Source organism: Rhipicephalus microplus, chromosome X (assembly GCF_043290135.1).
Source record: "Rhipicephalus microplus isolate Deutch F79 chromosome X, USDA_Rmic, whole genome shotgun sequence".
Classification (NCBI taxonomy): Eukaryota; Metazoa; Arthropoda; class Arachnida; order Ixodida; family Ixodidae; genus Rhipicephalus; species Rhipicephalus microplus.
This window is the reverse complement of record NC_134710.1, coordinates 446,541,558-446,551,098: the sequence shown is the minus strand read 5'-3', so window position 1 is coordinate 446,551,098 and position 9,541 is coordinate 446,541,558. Positions and strand designations below refer to the sequence as shown.

General features: G+C 42.2%; 1 long non-coding RNA gene across 1 annotated transcript in view; it reads left to right on the top strand.

The window, feature by feature from the left end:
- The first annotated feature begins 430 nt into the window (after positions 1-430).
- LOC142776622 (uncharacterized) overlaps positions 431-9,541 on the top strand; it is a 28,399-nt gene continuing 19,288 nt past the window's right edge. Inside the window, exon 1 of the long non-coding RNA XR_012887685.1 lies at positions 431-8,684. This is a non-coding gene — a long non-coding RNA (uncharacterized LOC142776622). The remainder of the gene's footprint in view (positions 8,685-9,541) is intronic.

Below are 9,541 nucleotides of genomic sequence, written 5' to 3'. Positions count from 1 at the left end.
GCGTAGTGGCGACATCAGCTGATTGCGCCGGCCGGCTTGCTTCGATTTGCTTCAGAGCAAAGAAATCTCATACCTTGAAAGATTGCGTACAGCACATTGTCAAAATGTTACTGCTTTGTAGCCATCCTATGAATCATTGAGAATTGATAACTCTGATATCACTACTGTAGAGCTTTGCGTCGGCGACACGCACCAAACCTGAAACCGCACTACGTCTGTCGTAGAAGCAGTAGGAGGCTGTCGTCTGCTAGAACAAAAACAAAACAAAGACCTGCGAAAATATTCATAAGTTGTAACTTGTTTTTTGAATTACCGTTTATCACTTTTAAAGTTATTTTGCCAGATAACATACATTTTTTTCAGTTTATAGCAGCGACAGATGTTTTTTTTATTTTCCTCACACAGATATCCAAGTCAAATCCAATCACAGCTAAAGCCACATGTTGTTTGTCTTCTTTGTTTCTGTGGGCATGCCGTTTCGGTGCGTGTCTCATGTGTTCGCGCTGCTACACACGAGAGCACGAAATGTTAAATTTACGCAAGGAAGCGCCGTTCCTCGTTCGTGTGATGTGCTAAGATTGCGCCCTATTCCCGCGGTTGTTCGAGTGCAGATCAAGTGCGAGTCGTCCAAGGAATCGGTGGGTCGGGCGGGCGCTCGAAGGACTCCGAGGTGACGGCTGACGCCTGCGGTCGCTTCCCTCAAGACAGTGTGAAAGAAACTAAAGATAAGGGAGACACTTTTTTATGTAGACCAAGTATGCCACTCAGTGCAAGTGTGTGTTGCTGCACTCGAACGAGGCGTCGCGAAACGGCAACCTTACGCGCTTTTGCGAGTGCGGTTGCCGATTCGCTTTGACAACGCTAACGCCAGCAGAGCCATGACGCATCGGCGCGGCCTTACTGGAGCTAATTCGAGACAACCGCGGCAACATGCATGTGTATGGTGATCGATTTTTCATATGTGCAATGTAGTGAGGAAGACGCACACGGCGCTTGCTACGTTGTTGATTGAACGAAGCCTGCAGTGCCATTTGATGCAAAGCAGCATTTTGTTTACGTTCGCGGGCGATACAATTTGTAACTTGGCTCAATTCACCTAGCCAACCGCCTAAGTGGGTTGATTAGCATACGTTCACGGTAGAGCGTTATTATGCCCCTAAACAGTGGCCTGTGCTTGTTGAAAGATATAATCTGTGTGCCTAGTGTAGAGAGAGAGAGGTGTTCGTGCAATCTGCATGTGTACCTGCAAGACGCCTTTGCTTGTAACTAATAATGTACTGGCCAGCACCTACATTGTACGCCTGACTTTGAAGAAAACTTGCATGCACAATGTGAGATTTTGTAATCTGCCATAGTTGCTTTTTATATAATAATATACTCCCAGCATGTTCAAAATATGTTTCGCTGCTGTGTGGCAGCGGTGCGGTTATCAAGCTGTTGTGTAGTTGCTGATGCAAGCACTTATAGTTTTGATGCGTTAATATTTCTCATCTAACTCATCAGGTGTTTGGCTGTTTCAGCACAAACAAGGCAAAGAGAGAAGGAAGACGGGTAATGACAGGACCAGTGCCGACGTTTGTTTGCAGGAGAATACCCATGTTGGTGTATTTATTGTGACAGCCTTTCTGTGTTGCTTTTTTGCCCAATTTATGCAACAACACAGTTGTCAGCAATATGAGAGGGAACACTGAAATTAGCTTTTAAAGATCATGGTGACTAAATGCCTAGTAACTCACAGCACAAAGTAACAACAAAAGACATCAGTATGATCAATGTGGATGAGTACATTCTTGCATCTAAAAAATATATTGTGCAAAATGTTGCCTAAGTAAGAAACCTCTCTAGGTTTGCAAATAGTGTTACGTCACTTCGAGCACCGTGCCAGCCATTCCCTCCCTCTGTGCAAGGGCTGGTTGGCAAGGAAGTTGTTTGTGACGTTCCTGATAGACCACTGAGATGTATGCGATTCTAAACCTGTAGCCTAATATATACGTAATCTTTTGTGCAGTTACATCGCTGCATCTGAAACCTACAACTTATTTGCATATTTACATTGCTCCCTTAGAACCTAACACACAAACTTGTTGTTTGCATTGTCACTTCATGAATATCGAGCGGTAAAGGTACTGAGTACATGTGAAAAAGAATCTCTGCTTATTACATAAAGACATATGAGGCCTTCGATAAAACGAGTTATACCTTTATTGAGCTTGCGTACTCGTCGGAGCGATTCATACATGCAGCTTCAGCAAATGGTATCTTCCAGCCCAGTGACCTTGCAATTTTTTTCTGCACACAGCGCAAACACCGAGATGTACCCACTCGTAGATGGTCGCGTCAAGTGCATATTTACCTTGACTAAAATGTCGAATCAAGTTTTTTCATCGACCGGTCCCTGCCATGAGTGCTAACGTCTTCGCAAACAAGACACATTGTTATTGACACTGCACACACCTCGCACAGTATTCTCAGTTGAACCGATATTCTCAATATCTTTCAATGCACACTGCATTCCGCAATCAACAGTGCACATTTTTGAAGACTATGCCGCTGTTGCTCGCACAGGCCACCACGTGTGTTCACTTCTTCAAGATAAACAGACAGCGTGGCAAATATTTTGCTACACAGTTTGCCACACAGCTGGATGTTTGCTGACACATACTACAGCTAATCTCGACATTGTAACGTGAAGTGTAAGCACTGAAAAATTAAATTTTGCCCCAAATACCGCACGACTGTACCGGGCTGAGCCACCAGCGGGAGTGTTTTTCCAACCACACCTTTTACATGTGCCAGTGACATCATGCTGTGACGTACCTCGGTAGGGGCCTATCGCTGCATACTTTATGTGAATGAGGGTCCTGTTAGTGAAAGCAGGCATTGTTGATTTCGTATATTGTTCATGCCCAACTGGACCTTCATTTGCACAAGTTGTCTGACTGATATTCAGGTGAACTTTTGTGTAATAAATTATACAGTTGGCAGTCTGTGCTTGCCCCATACTGTTGTTACTGATGTTTCTTGTTGTTACTTTGCACTGCTCATTACTGCTCACCTACAGAAACTAGCCTATCTTGCCGCTGTTTTGGACAAGATCCAGCTGGCAAGTGCGATAGTGTTCATAACTCTAAATTCTCGAGCAAAAATTATCGTTTCATATTCAGTTAGTTGCATTCATATAAGTACAATATAAGAAATCATTATTTAAACATGAATCCGTGTTCCTTTACATAATGCTCACAACTTTTATATCAAATTGAATGGTGTTTATAAAAAACTTGGGTTTTAGCTAAACTTCATGTTCTTTTCTCGAACAGCTGACAAAACGCTATTGCATGCTTACTTGCCATGAATCGGACTGTGTTCGAAATATATTGCAAATCTTCACCGGACTGCCAGTACACTTCACATTGGGGGAACATTTATTAACCATGGATTGAATAATTAAGAACGGAAAGAAAGAAGCGGCAGGCCGGGATACTTGATATTGGCATCCGTTTTGCTACCCAGCGCATTATCATGCAAACTTCCTATAGAGTGGTTATGCGTCTTGCATGTGTGTCTGTAAACCAAGAACTTTCGGTAGAACTATATTTATTTTACAAATGGTTGCAGGACTGCGGAGGCTGTAGGGCTGCTTAGGAATGGTGGAATCCGTGGACATGTGTTCAACCTTGCTGCATCAGCTCCTTGGTGTTTTCACGGCATCTTTACAGATGTGTTGGGGGAGTAAAGCAAGCAGGTTTCAACACAAGGAAAAGTATAATATGGCAGCACCTCTTGTGCGTGCCTTACATCCCAAGTATGGCAAATATTTATCTTGCCTTGTGGCCTGTAATTTTTAAAGAGACACTTCTTTTTGTTTTATGTTTGAGTCTTGATGCTTCGACAGCAACGTATTTGTGTTTGACAGCAAGTGTTCTTGAACAAATAACTGATCTCAATGATGACAAAACACCCTTCATACTTGGTCCTTAGCATAAGCTAGCACATATCTGTAGCAGATTCAATTATTCATTTTTTGCTGAGATGATAATGGGCAAGTAGCAAAGGCAAGTTCAGATTGGAGTGGTCGGTGACGTCTGTTTAGGCTCTGTCATATTGCTTTGCAACCAGAGTTACTTGTGGCCACATATACAATGAAGCCACATGACGTGCATTCCAAATGAGATTACCATATCACATTTCACTGTATCTTAGTATGTGCCAAACAAATCCAGATATCATTAGCTTGCCACTATAAAGGGATCCTAAACCAACACAAGGTTGAAATTTAGTCGTGGTGTTGCAGCTGTGTATGACTCTACAATGGATGCATAGCCGTGATAATTTGTCTATATGTTGTCGCAATATTAATGTTACACACATTGTACGATACAAAAGAGGTCCTCGCTCATTTCGCTTTTTTTCGCTATGCTTCTTTCTTGTCTCTTCTTGCCATGTGCTCCTCCTCACTGTACAAGGAGCAAGAGCAGTGGGCACACAAACACGTATTTAAAAAAATGTTGTAAGGTGAGAACTGAGAAGCTGAACACTTCCAAAAGGCTTAAAGAGGTAAAGGTATTGTTTTTAGCTACTTTTTGGGCACCCATACCTAGTTGTGCTGCTGCAGTTAAAAAATAAGTTAAATGTTAAAGCTTAATTGGAGATGGTTTGGCACCCATAATTGCAGTTACATACAGAACTAGGTTTCAATGCGTAAGCAAAATCTGTTCACTCTAAATCAATCCTAATGATATCTGAAATTCAGTAAATATTCACACAAAAGCTCAGGAAAAGGCTAAGTAGTTGCCCCTTCAACGTGAAGGAGATACCTTTCTTCTAAAAGGTCAATAGACAGTCTAGTAGTATTGATATTACATGCATTATAAAATATTCTGGTGTGGTGCTTTTCATGCATGTTATAATGAGAGGGGTTTTTAATAGAACTATGTCACTTTGCCCTGCATTGCTGACATTGTTCACATAGTTATAATACATGAATCACTTTATGCCTTTTGATTTTAAGCAAATGGTTTTCTTACCCAGTCGGTTTAACTTGATTTGGATAAAATCATAAATGCTCTAAAATTTTTTTTTACTATACAGCAGGTTTATTTTTAAAATACGCTGCCATTGATATGAACGCACTTAGTGGCGTGCTTGATTAATCCTTCACTATCACCCCTGTAACTACACCTGCTACAGTGCATAGTGTGACAAAAGTAATGGTACTTAACATTACTGGCAGCATACACTTTTATGTCTTAAAATAGGTTAAAAAGCCTGGTAAAAAATGTGTGTACGTTTTTTTTCGCTCCAACTAAATATTCTGGTCTACTCAAAGTAGCTTCCGCTCTTTTAAGGTCCTCAAACTTTTAGGTGTTCAAAAGAAGTATCAATGCCATGTACTTTCTTTGTTTGCCTACTCACCACTCTAATAATGAGAATTACCCCACATCATTACCCAGTAAAATAAAGGGATGTTATAAAAAGTAATGTCAATTCAATTGTCAAAAAACATTGCCAAGTTACGTTTTTGTTCACTTTTCTTTTCATAATTTTGTTAAAGTTACTTTTGATAACTTCCCCTATAATTTGTTTGGCATCATTTTCTGCTAGTTCTCATTAAAATGTGTTCAACAAAGACATCAAACCCTTAAATTTATAGTTCTTTCCTTTACTCATGAATCTGAAACAGTGAATTTGAGTAATCTTAGCGGTGTGTGACTTGTTTTTTTTTTGATCGGTTGTGCATGTGTTCAAGTACATGCATTTAGGTGGGAGGGGGATCTATTGCCTTCTCCTGTGACTAGCAGATTTTCTGAGAACTGACCGATGCATAATGCTGCCAAAGAAGTATAGGGATATTGGAAGTAATCGTAACGTAATTGCAATCGTAATGTAATTGCCAGTAGGCAAAAAAAGGTGTCCCACACTCGCCATAATGGTAACAGGCAGCGCTGACTGACTCTTCCATGTATAAATGCACATATAAACCGTACAAAATGAAAAAGGGATAGCCACCATGGTAGCTCAGTTGATAGAGCATCGGACATGTTATTCGAGGTTCGCAGGCTCGGTCCCTGTACAGGGCACTGACCTCCACTAGGGAGCTGGATGGCGCTTAGAGCGCGCCAGCTTGAAGCCACCGGAAGTCGGCGGCCTTGTCCCGGAAGCCGGTGCTTGCTCCCGCCTGACTGCTGCTGGCGTGCGTGTTTTCTGGACTTCTCTCAAAAGAATGCCTGCCTGCTGTGCTGTTAATTGCACAAACAGGCCAGAAAAGTCTTCTTGTATGTAAGCAGCGGGATCGGGGCTCATGATGAGCTGGACTTGACTGTGGCAAATCAGAATGGTGGTGGAGATCTCCAGCATGAGCTCGAGCTTTCCGAGGAAAGCGAGTTGGAAAGGGAAGCTGAGCGTCTTACTTCGCTCTCGCCGTACATCGGGAACATCACAGGCTACATTGCGGGCTTTGTATTCCTGATGGTGCGCAGAAGGATCCCTTGTGCTACATCCCACGCAGCAACTGTGTCGGAGAGAAGTCCGTCGGCCTTCTTTGACCGGAAAAACCGTGGTAGTCTGCAGAAGCCGTCATCATCTACAATTTACATGTGCCAGACCACAGAGAAAGTGATACGCAGAGAAGACAACTTGCATGGCACAAGCCTTCCAAAGAAGGGGAATCTTTCCGATTCATTGACAGTTTCAGTTATGACAGAGCTTTCCGGTCACCTTCAGAAGCTATACCCCGAGTTACATGATCCGCGGCTGACTCAAACCACTTTGTGCGACTGGTAAAGTGTGTGATCGCCTCCTATATATAGATAAGGATGCATCACACCGCGAAGACGGCGACGGCCAAGATAGCTGGATCAAACATCCGCAAGCAGCTGACAAAGCTTATCCTATTCAAGCACCAGTAAAACATTCACACAAATTCACCAGTACGTGTCTTCTACATCAGCTCCATTAAACAGGCCATTCGGCCTTCAGGTCCTTTTCATCAGTTTGATGTTCTCTGTTACTATAAATCGATATCAAGCTTATGTGGAGTGAATTCTATTCACACGGTTTTTATTATAAAACACACTGGTTATAATAAAACAGTGAACAGCTTGGTCTGAGTTATAGGAAACTTTGTTGCTGAAGTTCTCATTTAGGTGCAGTAAAGGTTAAGGTAAGTTGAGGATTCGACCCTATGACCTTGTGTCGTGGTTTTGATGGGTTACTTAGGCTCAAACCCCCGATACACAGACCAATCACTGTCTCCTGGGGACATAATTTGGTGGATTACCGAATCCGGGCTGAAAACACTGTTGGCAACGCCCTCCGTAACCCTCAAGCGATGGCCACTCTCTACCACGAGAAAAAAAGGAAAAGATTGAGAGCGAACCAAACAAATACAACAAACACTCAGAAACCCGCAGAGACACGTGCAAGCGGCCGTAAAAGCTTCTATGAACGCGGCCTGCATCGCTAGATCCCACGCCTTGTACAAGACCGGACAGCCACTCCGAATCTTGAGAAAAAGAAAACGGACGCGCGTCAGAAAAAAGGCAGTTTTACGTGCATACGCTGTCTCTTTAAAAGCGCATTAAACACACCCTTATCTGCGCCTACAAAGCCCTTATTGTTACTTGGCTTACTCTTCTAACCACGAGCAAGTATTTACAAAAAAGAAATAAACGAAACGCGATCCAAAGAACAGCAAAACGCCGGCATAACTCGCGTCGCGCGTACCACGTAGCGCAGCAGACGACCTCCTTCCGGGACAAGCGGCGGCACTTCTGGTGGCTTCGCAAGCTCCCGCTTCGGGTAGCGCCGGTGCGCCATCCAGCTCCCTAGTGGAGGTCAGTGGTACAGGGCAGGTTATCTTTTTTTCTTCTACTTTTCTTTCTTCAAAATTACAACACTTCTATTCTTCTTGAAGATTTTCTGGTGTAAAAAAGGTACCTTATAATCTGAAGAGGCAAACAGAATGTGCCAGTATACGAGTTAGCTCTTGTAGTGGTTACAAGTAAGATATGTTTTGAAGAATAAATCATTCTGCCACTTGCCTAAAGAATGGCTACAGAACATGGCGCTGGATGCACTTTGTTATTTTTGAATTAAGCTATCTTGTATTCTATTTTTATAAATACATGGGATATAAATGACGGTATCACACACTTTAACGCCACAAAGATTATGCAGCGAACAATGTTATAAATGCGAAATTGCATAAGGATAAGGTGAAAACTGCACCCTCAACGAGAATGTACAGGGAGCACAGAGTGCAGGCGTCATTCCTTCTGCCCGTGCTTTTCAAGTGCGAGCTGTTTTCACCTCGTTCTGACCAACTAACTAGATTGAGATGTGTTGTTATAGTGCAAGAGGATCCTCCACGGGAAACTAGGTTTGTCTCAAACTCTGTGTGTGTCTTTCAACCTATAAGGTGCCCGGTTCAAGAGTTCATGCAGACCAGATCGTGTAAAACAGGACCGTGCAAAATGGACCATGTAAATAAAATAAAATGGACCATGTCAATAAACAGGATCAGGTAAAATGTCGTTTTCGTGTGCAACTTTAGTTGTGGTTGTGCTGAATGACCTTTCTTTATATACAATACATAACAAACTTGCTCCTTTCGAGTCGAGTGCATCTTCGGATCGATTGTAAATGTTTGCATATGCGAGGCCTTAAGTTTTATAAAAAATTCCTCAGTGTCCCTACTGAAACGTTCCGCATATACGGATCCGTACATACGCAATTATTGGACTACGGAAAGCCGCATCATGCGGAAAGATGCGAACATCCGCAGCTTACGGAAAGCGCCATATCATGCGAAAAGATGCGGACATCCGCAGCTTACGGAAAGCGCCATATCGTGCAGAAAGTTGCGGACATCCGCAGCTTACGGAAAGTGCCATATCATGCTAAATTACCCAATAAGCAGCTTACGGAAATTAGCATAATGCAGAAACTATGCAGCTATCTGCTGCATCTTGCAAAGATAAAATGGACATCCTAGATCTCGAGTAAAAGCAATTGGCCATTCACGTTGTTTGCAAAAGCAAGTACTGTGTAGAAATATATATGAATATTTCATTCCTAATATGTTGCATGAAGGTGAAATATGTTTGCTATCTGAAACAGCCTTGATGAGTAAACAAAGGCTTGAAAGAAACAAATGTGTTAAGAAGCTACTTAATGAGGGATTGAATCATCGGCATCTTTCTAATTGTCGCGATGCGGAAGCAAAATTACCTTTCAAATAAAATACATTACAAAACTACTAAATTAACATGCTAGCGATCATAAATGGTGGTTACATTGCAACACAATAATGCAGTGTTCTATGCAAGACCTAAAGAACTTATAAAGTTACTATTTTCAATAGAGAAGCATTATTATACACACCAGCCCTGCTACAATCAATATATTTTTTTATTTGTCTGTATGCTCCAGCTGAGAATGGTGACATTGCAGTGTTGATGGTACACAAATGAGGTGACTACACCGTAATTTCACGAGCTCCACCTAAGCCACAGGATGGTGGCACAAAACACAATGTAACAGC